This window comes from Neofelis nebulosa, chromosome 1 (genome assembly GCF_028018385.1).
Source record: "Neofelis nebulosa isolate mNeoNeb1 chromosome 1, mNeoNeb1.pri, whole genome shotgun sequence".
NCBI classification, from domain to species: Eukaryota; Metazoa; Chordata; class Mammalia; order Carnivora; family Felidae; genus Neofelis; species Neofelis nebulosa.
The window spans coordinates 230833989-230851528 of NC_080782.1; the positions used below are offsets into that span (position 1 = coordinate 230833989).

Below are 17540 nucleotides of genomic sequence, written 5' to 3' on the forward strand. Positions count from 1 at the left end.
GTGATAGAAACAGTGTCAGCTAGCCAGCAGCCATTTGTGACCAGTCGTATCCACGACCAATCCCCAGAGCAGGAGGGTGATATTTCTGTATATCATTAATACATGGAGGACTCATTATGTGGTAAGTTTAACGTGATTATTTCACTAATTCTGTTATTAATACTCAGCCTTCTGCTGCTTGTGTAGCACAGCCACCTGTTCAGGATTTTTAAAAATGAAAGGACATATTTATTCCATATCCACCCAGAAAGAAGGGACTTGATGTCTCCTGGAGCTGGGAGGAGAATGGGCTCCTGCGAAGGTCAAAGTGAAGAAGGTGCCGTGAGAGCTGGTTTGGGAACGAAATGCTCTCCCCCACTAGTCCACTTCCCACCAGTACAAGGGATCTATCCCATGATCTCCTCACATACACTGCACAGGGTCCAGTCAGAACACAAAATCTTCTCCGTGTCCTTTAACGTAGGGAAACCAAAACAAGGGATTATTTACAAAGGTGATGAAGAGTGGAGAAGGCAAACAGGGGCCTGTGAGGAAACTAGAAACAGCAACCTCAAGAAATGACCACATCCCTTAAGGCTGGAGGGACCAAAGCAGGGGCAGTGTTCCCAGATTCCAAGAGCAGGCTACCTGCAGGAAGCAGGAGAGGGTGGCAGTTTGGGACCTTAGAGACAGATGCTACCAGTAGGAGTTGGAGCCATGGAGAGACTAGCTATAGAGGTGCCACCCAAGGCAGCGAAATGGGAAGAAGTATTCTCATTTCTCTCCTCCTCCCACCATTCAGACTCTGGCCAATGCCTCCCACCGGCCAAAACTACCTGGAAGCCAGGAGCATGGGAGCCTGGGGAAAGTTGTTTCCTGTGATAAAGGGCAGAACTGGGGAAAGCAAGAGAAGGGAACAGAGAGCAAACAGGTCAGCACACCATGCTGTATCAAAACATTTGGTTAGAATGGCCAGCCAACTGTGAGTTAGGCTGAAAACCCTTACCTGGGAAGGTGGCCAGAGAATATTGACAGTCAGGACAGACTCCAGACGCCTCAGTCTAAGGAACTGAGAAGTCACCTCTGGGCAAAGACAAGGAGTTTTCAGGGTGAGGAGACTTCATCTCTCCGCTCACTCTTCTCTATTGTTTTCTCCCTGGAAACAACCGTATGTTAATTGGCAGTTATCAGAGTTGAAATTGACAATAACATATCAATATAATGCAGTCTAATTTGCGTATTCTGTTAACTAACAGTCCTTTGTTTTAGATCATCCATTTAAACCTTTTCTTCATCATCCGGAATAATTGAAAGTCACATTTCATTGTTGTCAGAACAATTAATTTCTTGCATTTTTGACTCAACTAATAATGCAGCTTTATAATAAGAACATGCTGATTTGTATAGATCTTTACAGCTTATGGCATGCAATCACACACAATATTCCATTGTGTTTTACACCTTGATAGCCTGAAGTGAAGGGGACAGAGCTGGCATTTGTTGACTATGTGCCAGGCCCTGTGACAGCAACTTTACAAAGATTAATTCAGTTAATCCTCACAAAACCCAGAGAGGCAGATATTATTATCCCCATTTTACAGATGAGATAACTCACATAAAGAGAATGAACTGTCCCGGTCAAGGTCATACAGCCAAGTTGAGGGGCCTAACATGCTGAAAACGTACACACACACACACACACACACACACAATTTTTGCTATATATATGATATGTATGTATGTATACATATATGTGAGTATGTAAACTTTTCTCCATAAATCTTGTGATTTTTTTACACAAACCTTATTGACAATTTGTTTATTTAGTAAACCTTAATATCAGAACCAATTACTTGATGTCACATGTGCTGCTTAGGAAGCAGAGATTGGAACAAGGCCTCAGTCCATGACAATTATTCTGGCTCTAGTTAGATATATTCAAATTTAAGTCCTCTCTGAGCCTCATTCACCTTCTATTAAATGGGGATAATGTATATTGAGTTGGAGAATACATTAATAATATATACAAAAACCTTAAGAAAAGTGCCTGGAACAGAGTATAGTCCAGGGAAAAGTTTTTACTAGGATCATTCTCAAATGCCCGGTAGTAGGCACATAAAGAAACATGCACAGGTGTATAAACGGTCCCATTTTAAGAGAATTCTGATATGTTTGCACAAAAATAATAAAAGTGATAATAATAATAATAATAATAATAATAATAAAAGCACCATAGGTGTACCTGGGTGGCTGAGTGCTTGAGCGTCTGGCTCTTGATATCGGCTCAGGTTATGATCTCATAACCTGGGCCCTGTGTTGGGCTCTGGGTTGAGAGCCTGCTTGAGATTCTCTCACTCTCACTCTTGCTCTCAAAATAAATAAATAAACATTAAAAAAATTTTTTTACATTTATTTATTTTTGAGAGACAGAGAGAGACAGAGCACAAGCAGGGTAGGGGCAGAGACAGAAGGAGACAGAGAATCCAAAGCAGGATCCAGGCTCCGAGCTGTCAGTACAGAACCCGACGCAGGGCTCAAACTCACAAACCGTGAGATCACGACCTGAGTCGAAGTCAGGCACCCAACCGACTGAGCCACCTAGGCGCCCCAATAAATAAACGTTTTTTAAGAAGCACCACAGGGGCGCCTGGGTGGCTCAGTCGGCTAAGTGTCTGACTTCCGCCCAGGTCACTATCTCACAGTTTGTGGGTTTGAGCCTCACGTCGGGCTCTGTGCTGATGGCTAGGAGCCTGGAGCCTGCTTCAGATTCTGTGTTTCCCTCTCTCTGCCCCTCCCTCACTTGCGCTCTGTCTCTCTTTCTCTCTCTCTCAAAAATAAATAAACATTAAAAAAAAAGCACCATAAAAAGCCAGCGTTATTAAATGTCCCTAAGGGAACACATTGGACCCTATCCTTATGGTCAATCAAAGGCTCTCCAAAAGGAACCTCTTTAACAGAATTAGCTTGGTGGATCTACACTTGGCATTCCAGAAGACTTTCCAGCCCTAGGAGAGGAGCTGCGCTCCTCTAGAGAAGGTATCAAACATTAACTTGAAACTTAAGTGGGAAACTGCCACAGTGATACTGTTCAACATGTCAGAGAAATAAATTAAAATGATATGAAATGTGGCCAGAGCCGTGGAAACTCACACACCACCTGAACACAAAAGCAAATGGAATTAGGAGAGCATGAAAATAAAAGCTGGAGGAAAAGGTGGACCAGCCTGCACAATGCGTCGTTGGGGTTCTGCAGGAGACAGAAACAGGCTGCTTATTTCAACAGAGAGCGTTTCAAGAACTGTGAACTTGGTAACTTAAAATGCACAGTGAGAACCTCAAGATATCTAGGGAGTCACAACTGCAGGAAGCACATACTGCCCCCTGGGGCTGGAGGAACACAACTTAAAGGAGACACCTATCATCTGAGATGCTTGGAAGAGGCCCCTGTCAAAAGAATCTGAGAGGAGGCAAGAATCAGTGGCTGCTGGGGGCGCTGACCCCAGGGAACGTCCCTGGGGCTCGGCCCAGACCACTGAGGAGAAGGATGCTAGCTTTCTGTGTCCCATGTCCCTGAGACGGCACAGGAAGCTGGTTTTGTTTGTGACAGGAAAATGGCAAAATGAATTCAACTTCTGCTCCAAGTGAACAGCAACGCCAGGATGAAGAAAGAGGCCAGGAGAACAAGCAAGTGAGGAGTTCGATGGGGAGTAAATAAGGGAGGTTGTCTCCCCTCCTCCAGCCTTGCTGCGCGCTCTAACGCCCCTATGGGCAGGGCTCATAGGAGCCAGCCAGCAACAGAGAAACAGCCTCAGCATCGTGAAGTGCACTACTGGAGAGATAATACCTTAGACACTGGTGCATTCCGTATTGTTAGTCACTTACTAATTATAAGGTTGATAATCAAAATTATGTCATTTGAGCTGTTTCTACATTTGGCTATTGTGAAAAGCACCAGATGAATGGATAAACAAAATGGGGCATAGATACATACAATGGAATATTATTCGGCCTTAAATAGGAAGGAAATTTAGGGCACACACTACCACATAGATGAACGTGGAGAACACTGGGCTTCCTGAAATAAGCCAATCACAAAGGACAAATACTCTATGATCCATTTATAAGAGGTACCTAGAGTCACCAAATTCATAAACAGAAGGTGGCTGCCAGAAGCTGGAAGGAGGGGAGATAAAGAATTATTGTTTAAGGGGCACAGAGAGCTCTGTGGATGGACAATGGTGGTGGTTGCCCAACAATGTGAATGTACTTAATGCCACTGAAACGCACACTTAAAAATGTTTAAGATGCAGGCACTTCGGTGACTCAGTTGGTTGAGCGTCCAACTGAAGCTCAGCTCACGATCTCCTGGTTGGTGGATTTGAGCCCCGTGTCGGGCTCTGTGCTGACAGCTCAGAGCCTGGGTCCTGCTTCGGATTCTGTGTCTCCCTCTGTGACCCTCCTCAGCTCTTGCTCTTTGTCTCTCTCTCAAACATAAGCATTTCATAAAAAATGTTTAAGATGAAAAATGCTCTCTGTTTTTTTACCATAGTTAAAAATTTTTAAAAAGAATAGATAGTAAGCAAAGGCATTTTATCCATTAATTTTACTGATTTTTGGTTCAGAACCTGATGATGGAAAAACTGAATTAATTAATTAAAAATTATATCCCCAAAACAAAAGCAATATTTGTTTCTATTTTCTCCCATACAGTAAATATTTGCTTTTTGAAAGTTTGTATATCCTTCAAAGTCAATTTTAAATGGTGCCTCATGACCTGTTCAGCAGTCAGAAAGCTCGTTCCTTCTAGGCCCAATTGTGTGATCACTTGCTACTTTCGGCACATAAGGCTGCACTATGCTCACTAGGCTTGGAGCGTAAAGGTAAAGTCTGCATTTTATCTGTCTCTCAGGGTAAGTAGTGCAATGTAAGTACTCAAAAATATTCTTGAATGGAAACTGTAGCATCGCCAAACTATAGAAATCCAGGATTCGGGGTGCAAATGGAATGATCATTTATCCAAGGCGACCCATCCCTGAGGGTTTCCTGGGATGCTGGACTTCCTGGGATGCTGGGAACCTGGACCATCCTGGGCACACCTCGACAGTCAGTTACCCTGGGAGTAAAATTTAGTTTTCTAAAGAGAAATGAGTGCTTTTTGTTTGCAAATTCACAATATAACCCTGGCAAAATATGCTTTTCAAAGATACAATAGGCATGAACACCAGAGTGAAATAACAAGAAGCAGTTACACAGAAGTGTTCATCATTCTAATCAGAAATCCATTTCTGATACATTAACAATTATAACTCTTAACTCAATTATTACATAAACACAATTTTATAAATTTCCTTTCAAGTAACAATGAAATCAACAATTTTTTTCTTTTGGAGGGAAGGAAATAAACCCATAGTAAAGGTGCTAATTAAAAACTCCTACATCTCACACTAGAACCATCGCAGGTATTAAGAGTTCTGAATGTTCCAATTAAAACCGTGAAGAATTTGCTCTGCAATATGCACTTCTATCCCCCTAGGCATCAATATGTTGAAGCCTATGAATATGGTGGGAGCCAGTGTGCTTTGATCTAATGGCATCTGCAGTAAGGACCACATCACAATGTGCTCATAACACGCTGATCTCATCTGAGCCTCTAGCAAAGGGTTGTCAAGAGATGCTAATGACCACTTTATCCTACACTTTGACTTCCTCTGTCGAAAGCTATTTGTAGCATCTCAGAGGGCCAGCATGACCGCCACTCTACCGCTTTGTGACACATAATAAGTCAAGAGCAAAAACACCAGGGATCCATTCGTCATTCAGCTGTTCATTCAAACACACATTTATTGAGCACCTAACTAAGGGTGACCATCATTCTGTTAAGTGCTGTGAATACAAAGAGGAATAAGACTGTTTCCAAGGGGTTTACAAACCAATGGTGAAACAAACCAAGTGCTGTGGAAGTCCAGGGTGGAGGGCAATTCATTTTGCTGGGGAAGTCAAGGGAAGTGTTGCTGAAGAGGTGACATTTGTGCTGAGCTCTGGGAAATCCAGCAGTTACAAGTGGAGGAATGGAAAGGGAGAGAAGTTCTTCTCTGGAGAAGTGAGTGTAGGATATGCTGTGTATAGGACCCTCAGGCTGCTCTAAGTACCTACTACTAAGTGGCTTAAACAACAAAAATTTATTGTCCCACAGTTCTGGAGGCCAGAAGTCTGAGATCAAAGTATTGGCAGGGTTGGCTCCTTCTGCAGGCTATGAGGGAGAATCTAGAATCTATTCCATGCCTCTTTTTTAGCTTCTGGTGATTTGCTGACACTGATGGTGTTTCTTGGTTTGTAGATGCATCACCACAGTCAATGTTTTCAGCTTCACTCGGCACTCTCCTTGTGTGTGTGCATTTATATAAGGACACCAGTCATATTAGGATTAGTGGCCCACCCAACTCCAGTATGACCTCATCTTAACATAACTAATGACATTCACAACAACCTTATTTTCTAATAAGCTTACATTCTGAGGTGCTAGAGGTTAGGACTTCAACATATGAATTTTGAGGAGGACACAATTCAACACATAATATCCTGGAAAAAGAGTCAGATAAATGAGCATATGGGAGGAACATTTTTAAGACAGAAGTGGCTATAATTTTAAAAAATGGTAGGAGAGGAGGGTGGAGACTAGGATTTGAATAGGTTCTAGAGCCATGTTCAGGGATAAAGAAAGATGAAATATATACTCAGATGATCTGGGAAACACTGATAATTGGTAATGAGACAAAAAGATTGTGGCCATAAATTAGGGGAAATGCCACATTAAAAAAATTTAACAGGTTTTTTTTTATGACAGAGCTTCTCAGAGATTGTATTATGGTAATGTGCTTAATAAAATCTACAAAGGTGAGAGCCTGCAGCCCCTCCTAAACTTATTTCATGGCAGCTACTTCTTTTTTCAGTGATCTTCCAATAAAAAAATCATAATTTGAGAACTGTAGGCATAGTCACTGCATGTATTTCCCAGCTGGTTTCCTTACATCTGTGAGTTCCAATTTCCTTCTCTATAGCACTGGGTACTCATAGCTTTTTAGAAGTTCAGTCCCTGTGACATGAGGGGAGTGTGCATGGAAGTGACTGTCAAAAGGTAAACCACTATACACAAGGGAATACATGGAGACCTTTTGGGCAAGAGGTAAGAGGCTTATGAATTTGTTGGAAATAAGGTAAGAGAGCAGACAGAGCAATCATTTGCGGGGGGGGGGGGGGGGGCGGGGATAAAGATCCCAGGGGAGTAGAAATCCATATACTGATATCCAACTAACATTGAAAGTCTGAAGGAAACCCCCCCACCCCTGTTGCTTATGCCCTTCCCACAATTCCTCCCTATTCCTAGTCCATTCATTCATTCGATATTCATTACATCTGTTACTATGTCTTAGGCTCATTGCTCAGCATCCTACAAGACACACTTTCTCCAAGTAGCCCTCATAGATTACTTGAATTCAAGCTTTCCCTTCTTCTGATCTGCTTGGTGCATTGTTTAGGTCGTACAATTTGGCATTTGAACATATATTGACTTGAACCATTTACCTCTTTGCTTCCATTTATATGGATGTGCCTCCTAAACGAGACTGAAAATCTTCTCTAAGCAATTACTAAAAATATTCCATGGGTTTCCATCCTCAATATGTACAATGCTAAGTGCACAGAAGATACTTAATAAGCACTCAGAGCATTGAAAACAATTTTGTATCTTGGAGAAGAGGACTTTTGCAACATCAGGTTAACATCCTAATGTTACAAAAACACTGGCAACCAAACATATGCTGTGAATTATCTGGAAACACATATATTACATATTTTTTAAAGGTTACCCATAATTATAATTGATAAATTATTTCTAAGTGCCCAAGTATGCAAGGGAGCCACTGCATCTAAGGCAGACTTTGATTCAAAGGAGCTAAACTATGCCTCTAACCAGCAAAGAGCTATCATAGACAATGAAAAATGACAAACAGATAACGTGAAATGAGCAGACAACATCTTCTATTTATTTATAAAAATGGTAGTTCAGACATGGGAGAAGTCAGGAGCTGATTTATTTAGATAAATGAGTCCACTTCATTTTGCTATTAGGCCCTTCTGAACTATCCTTAAAATTACTTCACAAAATTAAGATGGAAAGTTTATTTTTGATTGAATCTTCAGTCAAGGTCAGTAACAGATAACAGAATATACTGAGTTCTTAAATTAAAGATCACCAAAACTCTTCGGGCAATTTGCTGTGAAGATAGAATTGATGCTTCTAAATCTCCAGTGTTATGCTATTTGATGTGTTTTGTTAATTTGTCAGATTGATACACTGCCCTGAGATTGAAAACAATTTCTTTGAGAAGACAGTTCTTTTTATCAACTTAAAAAAATGATTCGTCTATTCAAATAATACCTTGTCAAGAGTTTAGCTCATAAAAATACTGAATGCTAGCTTTGTGATCTGATAAGTCATTCTCATAGCTTATGACTGAAGATACAATAATAATTAAATAAAATTATACAGCCAGTAAGAATTTTCTTCAAAAATCTTGAATATCTACCAACGAATCAAAGGAGAAGGAAGAAACAAACAATAAATCAAGTTCCTGGAGCATCCTTAGCTGTCTTGTTCAAACATTCAAAGATGCCCTCAACACATTCTCTTTCCAGTACTTACACCACTCAATCCAAAAGTTATTCTCTCTTTTATTTCCAACTTTATTAAGAAATGCTTATAAATATAATTGTATATATGTGATACATATAATGCTATGGTTTGATAGACATATAGATTCTGAAATGATTACCTGAAAGTTATTCTCACTAATGATTTCCTTCCAACTAAGTTTATTAGTGTTTTCAGTCTCTTCCACACCTAGAACCCCACATATCTACTTCTTTTCAAACTTTCAATTCAGGAAATGTAAAAATTTGTAAGAAAAATAATAAAAACAGTGCTTCCTGTGGAGATAGGAGCATTAGTGTGGCAGACCCCAGAATCAGAAGGCTCTGATTCAAAGTCAAAGTCAACTATTTACCATCTCTGTGAATTCCCTTAACTTTCTGAGCATAAGTTTCCCCAGCAAAATACATTAATGTCTCAGAGTTCCCAGATTCATAACAGGTTTTCAGTTCAACAAATGAATGATTGAATAACCTCATAGTATCCCCTTTCTCTCTCATAATCTGCTTTAGCCATTCTCTTTTTCCTTTTCCTACTTCAACATACTTCCTTCATAGTACTTCCTACTTCCTTTCTTTCTACTCCCAATTATGCAAGAAGTTTCCTTCCCCATGACTTTTCAGTTAAAATTCACTTCTCTCAGTTTCTTAGCTGGCTTCATACAAACCATCTCCATGTTTCCTTTTCCCATACTAGCCCTAGTGTTTGGCAAAGCTTCCTGCTTCACGTTCCCAAAGCCAGCTTCTTCTTTTCATTCAAAACCCGACAAAAATCACCTCCTTTGCCCATTATATGCACTCAGTAAATAATAAATAATTAAAGCATCAATGATGAATTCATTCTCAAAGAACATGTATTCTGAGTAATGAAATTTGGAAAAGAAAAGATAGCGAGTAACTACAACCCACTTAGAAACAGGTGTGATTTCTCTAACCAGCCGTTAACACATTTGCACTGCCATAATTACTGCTCTGGCAAATAATACATTGCCATAGAAACATTGTTTCCAAATTGCATATTTATAGATTTTATTGGTGGCGTATTTTGACTATAAAGTAGTTTTCACATGTGAGCTTTGAAAATGAAGGATGATAGGAACATTATTCATCTCCACAGCTGCCCCAAGCTGAAGGGTTTTAAAGATGCAACTGGAAATTCCCCCAACCTCTATATGTCAAGGTGAGCACAGCTGGCATTTCCCTCAATGCTTGCATTGAAAAGTAAAGGAACTGGCTAAATAAAGAACACAGTGAGCTAAAGTAATAGTCAAAATAAAACCAAATAAGTGTGAGTCTGATTTCATCTATAAAATGGGAATGATAATAATATTTCTCTTAGATTTTCTCTAAGATTTTCATTTGCTCAATGAGACATAGCAAATGAAAAAAAAAACACCTTATGAATTACAAAGTGCTATGTAAATACCAATTTTAGCTTTTATTCAACATCAAAACAGACCACCTCCACATAGGACTGTTTTCAGGGTTCCCTTGGTTCTTCTAGAAACACGTTAGAACCACATGATCCTCTCAATAGATACAGAAAAAGCATCTGACAAACTTTCTTGATAAAAAGGCTTAAGAAAGTAGAGACAGAGGGAACATACCTCAGGATGATAAAAGCCATGTATGAAAGACCCACAGCTAATATCATCCTCAATGGGGAAAACCTGAGAGCTTTCCTCCTAAGGTCAGGAACATGACAGGGATGTACACTCTCCACTACTGTTGTTCAAGATAGTGTTGGAAGTCTTAGCCTCAGCAATCAGACAACAAAAAGAAATAAAAGGCATCCAAATCAGCAAGTCAAACTTTCACTCTTTGCAGATGACATAAGCTGAAAGACTCCACCCCAAAACTGCTAGAATTGATACATGAATTCGGCAAAGTCACAGGATATAAAATCAATGTGCAGAAATTGGTTGCATTTCTACACACCAATAATACAGCAGAATGAGAAATCAAGGAATTGATCCCATTTACAACTGCACCAAAAACCATAAAATATTTAGTAATAAACCTAACCAAAGAGGTAAAAGATCTGTACACTGAAAACTATAAAAAACTTATGAAAGCAACTGAAGAAGACACAAAAAAAATGGAAAAATATTCCATGCTCATGGATTGGAAGAACAAATAGTTAAAATGTTGATACTACCCAAAGCAATCTATGCATCCATTGCAATCCATATCAAAATAACACCATCATTCTTCACAGAGCTAGAACAAAAAATTCTAAAATTTGTATGGAACCAGAAAAGACCCCAAATAGCCAAAGTAATGTTGAAAAAGAAAGCCAAAGCTGAAGGCATCACAATCCCAGACTTCAAACTGTATTACAAAGCTGTAATCATCAGTACAGTGTAGTCCTAGTACAAAAACAGACACATAGGTCAGTGGAACAGAATAGAGAATCCATAATAGAGAATCAAGATTAAAAACTTTCGGCACAGTGAAGGAAACAATTAACAAAACTAAAAGGCAACTGATGGAATGGGAGAAGATATTTTCAAATGACATATTGGATAAAGGGTTACTGTCCAAAATCTATAAGGAACTTATCAAAATCAATACCCAAAAAACAAGTAATACAGTGAAGAAATGGGCAAAAAACATGAATTGACAGTTTTCAAATGAAGACATCCAGATGACTAACAGACACATGAAAAGATGCTCAACATCACTCATTATCAGAGAAACAAAACAAAACCACAATGAGATATCACCTCATACCTGTCAGAATTGTTAAAATTAACAACTCAGGAAACAGCATATGTTGGCAAGCAGGTGGAGAAAAGGAAACGTTTTTGCACTCCTGGTGGGAATGCAGATTGGTGCAGCCACTCTGGAGAACACTATGAAGTTTCCTCAAAAAATTAAAAATAGAGCTATCCTATTATCCAGCAATTGCACTTCTAGGTATTTACCCAAAGGATAGAAAAACCTTGAGGGCATATGCACCTCAAGGTTTATAGTGGTGCTATCAGTAATAGCCAAATTATGGAAAGAGCCCAAATGCCCATCGACTGCCAAATGGATAAACAAGGGATAAACTTTAGAATTCACATTTCTTGTTTTTATTGGGAAAAATAAAAATAGACAAGAAAAGTTGTATAAACACACCACCGACTAGCTTAGAAGAAAAAAAAATCAAAGTTTAAAGTGAACTCTTTCTCCTTAAAAACAACAGGAAAAATAAAAGAGCCCCTTTTAGATAAGCAAGGAAACAAACTACTTTTAATGACAAGACTGAGTAGCCAAATTCTGATTCAAATAATGACAACAATTCTTGTTTGCCCACCCTTTATAATCACAAAGTATTTCCTCATACTTTATCTCAGTTCTTTATTTCAACACTATGGAGTAATCAGAAGTGGTAGGTGATGGGATAAGGTTTTAAACAATTTTCTGGTGTCTTTTTCCTTACCTGTAGACTGGTTTATCTTTCTGCACTCCTTCCATTGTTAAAGCTAATCATAAGTCTTACTGACTTCAAGGAAAAGAAGTAAATGAACAACCTAGAGGTAAAAAGTTCACAAGGTGGGAAAAATGAGGATATAACAGAGGGGGAAGATCTTATCAGGCTCACTGTACAAAGGAGAGAAGAGGTTTGCAAACCACAAAGGAAGGGAGAAGCATAACCTGGGTCTCAGGAAAGTAGTAGATCAACCTTCCTGGACCTGAGCTTCAGAATGAGAGCAATGGAAAAGGTAAAGGCAGGGAAGGAGCCCGGATAGTAAAAGGGGCAACAAAGTAAAGGGGACCCTTGCCCACTGACTATTTAGAAACTGCTTAGCAGGGTACCCTCTAACATGGCAGCACAATAGAATAAAACAGTGGTATAGTGTGTTTGGGCAGACAGAGGGCAGGAAAACTCCCCCTGTCCATCTTATCTCTTATGGAACAGACACACATGTTAGGGATTGTGGGGAATTAGCTGACAGTTAAGAGCCAAACTTGTCTGGAAAGAGTCACTGAGGCAAGTAGTGAGAAACCCTATAGCAGAGACTATGGGCCCCACAACCTAGGCAGGGACTAGATAGAGTATTTCACTAAGATTTCAAAGATCTTCACACCAAGAAGGCCAAGATGAGGCCAACTTAGATGCAGGGTCAGGGGGGCCCACCATGACAAGTGGATAGACTACAGGTATACCAGTCACAGGTACTTTATTGGCAAAGGCAGCTAGAATAAGAACAATGCCCAGAGACATCCATTGTGTCCCGGCAGGTCAGTGGGTGCCTACAGAAAGGACGCCATGAGATTGGTTGCTCCCCACTGGTGCTATGGGAACTATGGAAATAAAGACTAGCTAAATGAGAAAAGCAAATGCTAATTGTTCAGAGATTGCTATGGCAAGGGAGTTAGCCGCTGCCACCTGGACTTTGGCACAGACTCAACAGCAGGCAAAGAAATAGGAAAGCTTTATAGTGGCAGAAAGGGAAGTCTTTCAGGTGTCCCCTGATTGGAGATGATTGGCATGGGGAAGTGGTAGGTGGGCTAACTAGAAAAGAGGCATCCTATGTGGTACATATTTGGTTTTCTTTATTTGGTCCCAAATTTGAAATAAGGACAAAAATTAAGGAAGCTATCAGTTATTAGTCAAGTCCTGGCCATTTGTGGTGGATTGTGAACAATGGGGCTTCCTGCAAGTCTGACTTACAACAAGCTGATTTCCTGAGTTGTTTATTGTAGACAAAGAGTTGGTTTCCTGGGCAAGTTGCTGCAGGTGGTTGTTCAGAGTTCTATCGTTAATATATGGTCTGGTCATTATCTGTTTGGATAGTCAGTCTTTCAGAACATACAAATGTCCCCTGTCACCCAGATGGTACCTTGGAAAGAAAGTAGAGACAGAAAACTTGAGTGAAGAGCAACAGGTCTTTTGGAGGGTTCAGACGATGGATAATCCTCTGAATATCTATCCAAAAGAGACTGAGTTAGCTGGAAAGAATATTGTAGACTGGAAGAGATGAATTTATCATTAGTGAGAAAGTTTAGTACTTCTTTTTTCTGATAGCAGGAAGATTGTAGAATCCAGAGCAAGATAAAATTGGATTTGGAAAACAAAGAACCTACATTTTTCGTACTCCCAATATGTAGTATGCAAATTTTGACCCCGTTGCTGGTATTGTTGTATATGGCTTACAAATGAGAAATCTAACACCAAGAAATATTCAAGACAATAATGAATATCAAAACCATATAGTTCAAGGTATCATTTTCTTGGAAAGCAATAGGTTCTTCCTAGGACACTTAGACACACAAGTAGCAGTTCAAACAGCTGAGGTCCAAGTCCCAGTACAGATAAACAGAAACCCAACAGACTACAGGCTAAGAATATGAAGACCGGGGTTCCTGGGTGGCTTAGTCATTTAAGCGTCTGGCTTCAGCTCAGGTCATGATCTCATGGTTTGTGAGTTCGAGCCCCACATCGGGTTCTGTGCTGACAGCTCAGAGCCTGGAGTCTGCTTCGGATTCTGTGTCTCATTCTCTCTCTGCCCCTATCCCATTTGTGCTCTGTCTCTCTCTGACTCTCAAAAATAAACAAATGTAAAAACAAAAAAAATTAAAGAATATGAAGACAATACTCACCCATCCCTAAGGAAACTAATATATAGATTTTTGCAGGACTGCAACATTTCAGATATTGTAGTCTATTGTTCTCACAAGTATGTACACGTGGCAATTCAAGAGTTCCCATTTTAGACCCAGATAACATAGTCATCAAACCCTGAATGTCAAGAGGAAGTACATTGGGATTAGATAATGTAACTGAGCTGGAGAGTCACTAAGAAAAGCCATAATTGGAACTGGGGGCCAGATCATGCAAGCAGGCTGCTTTAAGCGAGAGTTCTCCATGACTGAGACTCACATATGGCCTGAAGACCACACTTCCCACAACAGCACCTCCGTAACCTTTCCTCTCCACTCCCCTTTGAAATGTTGCAGCTGAGGTCTTGAGAGCAGAGGTTATCTAAGTAAAAGAAAATAAATTGCTTCAGGCTCACTGTGATTAGTCAGAAAGTAAAATGAGATTCCATGAAGCACCTTTGTATTTCAGAACTCCAAATCATTTCTTATTATGAACATAGGGTAATACAAGTTGAATATCAAGTGATTAATGTGCATTTTGAACACATCTCTGGAATCCTAATTCTTTAAAGCCTCTCTTAAAAAGTACTCCACTCTGACAGCCACATTCTCAAATGTTCCAATGCCACCTAAAAAGGCCATGTTTCATAAATTCCATATTGATATTACAATAGAGTAGCAGAATAATTTTAAGATTTTTCCTATTTGATAATTGCTCTATTGCTTTTGAAAATAATGACTCTCAATTATGCCAATGTGAGATGCATTCATTTCATTACATTATCTAAATTTGTGTAGCTATTACAAGGCTTTATGTCGCTTTTGGTAAAGACAAAAAAAAAACCTCCCTATTTCTCTCAATTAGGCTTTTTAAAATTAATTTGCACATATAATGACATTTTCACTCATTTTCTTATTTACCACAAAATAAACATCAATGTGTTATTATTAAGAATGATAAATTTATATCATAATCACTATTTTCCTTACTTTATCACAGGTAGATAATTATAATAAATAATATTTGCCTACTGACTTATCTACTGTGTGCCACTTACTGTGCTTATTATCTTCATTTTGCAAGATGAACTAGGCTCAGAAAGGGTAAATCAGTTGCTCATGACAACACAGCAGTAAGCGGTAGGTAGACAAGCTAGTTTTGTCTTAGCCATGGCATCTCACTCCCATTCCAGGGCAGGTCTGGTTAGCTTCATTTTTCACAGAGAGCCGCTGCTCTTCTTCCTCCTCCTTTTTCATTCTCTTTCCTGAATTCAGTAGCTCCTCTCCAAGAGCACAGACAATGAGCCCAGGAGTTCTGGGTTCCTGTTCTGCACCTTCTATAGATACTAGCTATGTGATAGTGGGTGCACTAGTCACAGTCATTAACACTGGTGTTGGTGATAAATAACTCCCTAAATCTCGAGGGCTTCACACAGTAAAAGTATATTTTTTGCTGCCATCACAGGGTAATGCAGGTAGGGCAGCTTTCCTATAAGCAGTGATTCGGGGATCCAAACTGTTCCCTTCTAATGGCTGCAAGGATGCTCTCTCATCATTCACCTGGCAGATGAAGGGGAAGACCCCATGTGGATGGAAGGCACTTATAAGCAAACTAACAAAAAAACTCAAAGAATCTGTTGCCAGAAGGTGTGCACACAAGAAATAATATAGTAAAATCCTCAGAATGAAGAAAAATGTTACCAGATGGAAGCATGGGACTGTAAGAAGGTAGGGAGTACACCAGAAGGGGCAAATACATCAGCAAACAGAAATAAACATTGACTCTTAAAAACAACAATAATATCTTGTATGATTTGTAACATATGTAAAAGTAGGATATATAACAAAAATACCACAAGAGAGGGAAGCAGTAAAAGAAATTATAACTCTTGTAAACTTTTTATTGTTTGAGAAATGGTAAAGTACTAATTTTAAAAAGACTATAATGAATCAGATATGTATTATAATTTCAAGCGCAACCAATAAAATAATAACAGCAGATGATATAACTGAAGAGCTAATAGAGAAGAAAAATAATAAAAAAAAATTGTTAAATCCTAAAGCAAGTAAGAAAGAAAAAATAAATGATACAAAGCAGATGAGAATATATAAAGCAAATATCAGTATAGCAGACATAAACCCAATCATATCAGCAATTAGATTAAATGAAAATGGCACAGAAAGTACAAGAGGAGCCTGAGCATCTCATGTCCGAAAAAGTAAGACACAGCACAAAAAACATAAGGAGGGAGGGTTGGAAAAGTTACAATGGCCAACGCTAGAGCAACTTGAGCAACAAAAGAAAGTAACCCATATTTTCTTTTTGCCATAAAGCAAACGCCATGGCAAATTAGTCGGAGTGCTTTGCCTGATAAGGTGACCCAAACTTTCACTTTTATAGGGCCTGAAGCTGTTAACCATCAGGAGTCTCAATTGAATTGCCGTAGTTTTCCACTGGCTTTTTTTTTTAAAGAGCTTTATTAAGATATAATCCATGTACCACACAATTCACTCATTTAAAATGTACAATTCAGTGTGGTTTTTAATATACTCACAGAGTTGTACACCAACCATCATAATCAATTTTAGAACATATTCATCACCCAAAAAAGAAATCTCGCACTTATCAGCAGTCACACACACCACCACCCCTCCCTCCACTTATCCCAAGCCTCCCCAGCCTAGATAACTGCTAACATACTTTCTCTAGAGATTTGCCTATTCTGGACATTTCATACAAATGGAGTCACGTATGGGTTGTTTGGGTGGTTTTTTTTGTTTTTTTTTTTTGTTTTTTGTCTGTCTTCTTTCACTTGGCATAATATTCTCAAGATTCATCCATGTGGTAGCATGTATTAGTACCATATTCTTCTTTATGCCTACACACCTGAATACTATTCCAATCAGTATGGAATATGCCAAGATACACCACATTTTGTTTATCCATTCATCAGTTAATGGACATGTAATTTGTTTCCACCTTTGACTACTATTAATAATGCTGTTGTGGACATTCATGGACAAATGTCTGCGTGGATCCGTTTGCTTTTATCATGGGAGGACGATGAAGCCAGACCAGATGATTTCCTCCTTTTAAAAACACACTTTTTTTTTTTTTTAAATCTCCGTTGCATGATAGCAACCCAATTTCCCTTTCATAGCCAGGATCAATCACCACAGCTACTATAGGAATTTCTGGCCTATTTATTCAATGTCAGTAAGAGCCCAAAGTGGCCAGTTGGCAGTCTCAACTTCTAGGTCAG

General features: G+C 39.3%; 1 long non-coding RNA gene across 1 annotated transcript in view; it reads right to left on the reverse strand.

Moving 5' to 3' along the window:
• Positions 1-14371, reverse strand: part of LOC131487236 (uncharacterized) — a 141019-nt gene extending 126648 nt beyond the window's left edge. The window contains exons 1-2 of the long non-coding RNA XR_009249674.1: positions 14278-14371; positions 986-1135 (exon numbers count right to left, since the gene is read on the reverse strand). This is a non-coding gene — a long non-coding RNA (uncharacterized LOC131487236). The remainder of the gene's footprint in view (positions 1-985; positions 1136-14277) is intronic.
• Between the last annotated feature and the right edge of the window lie 3169 nt (positions 14372-17540).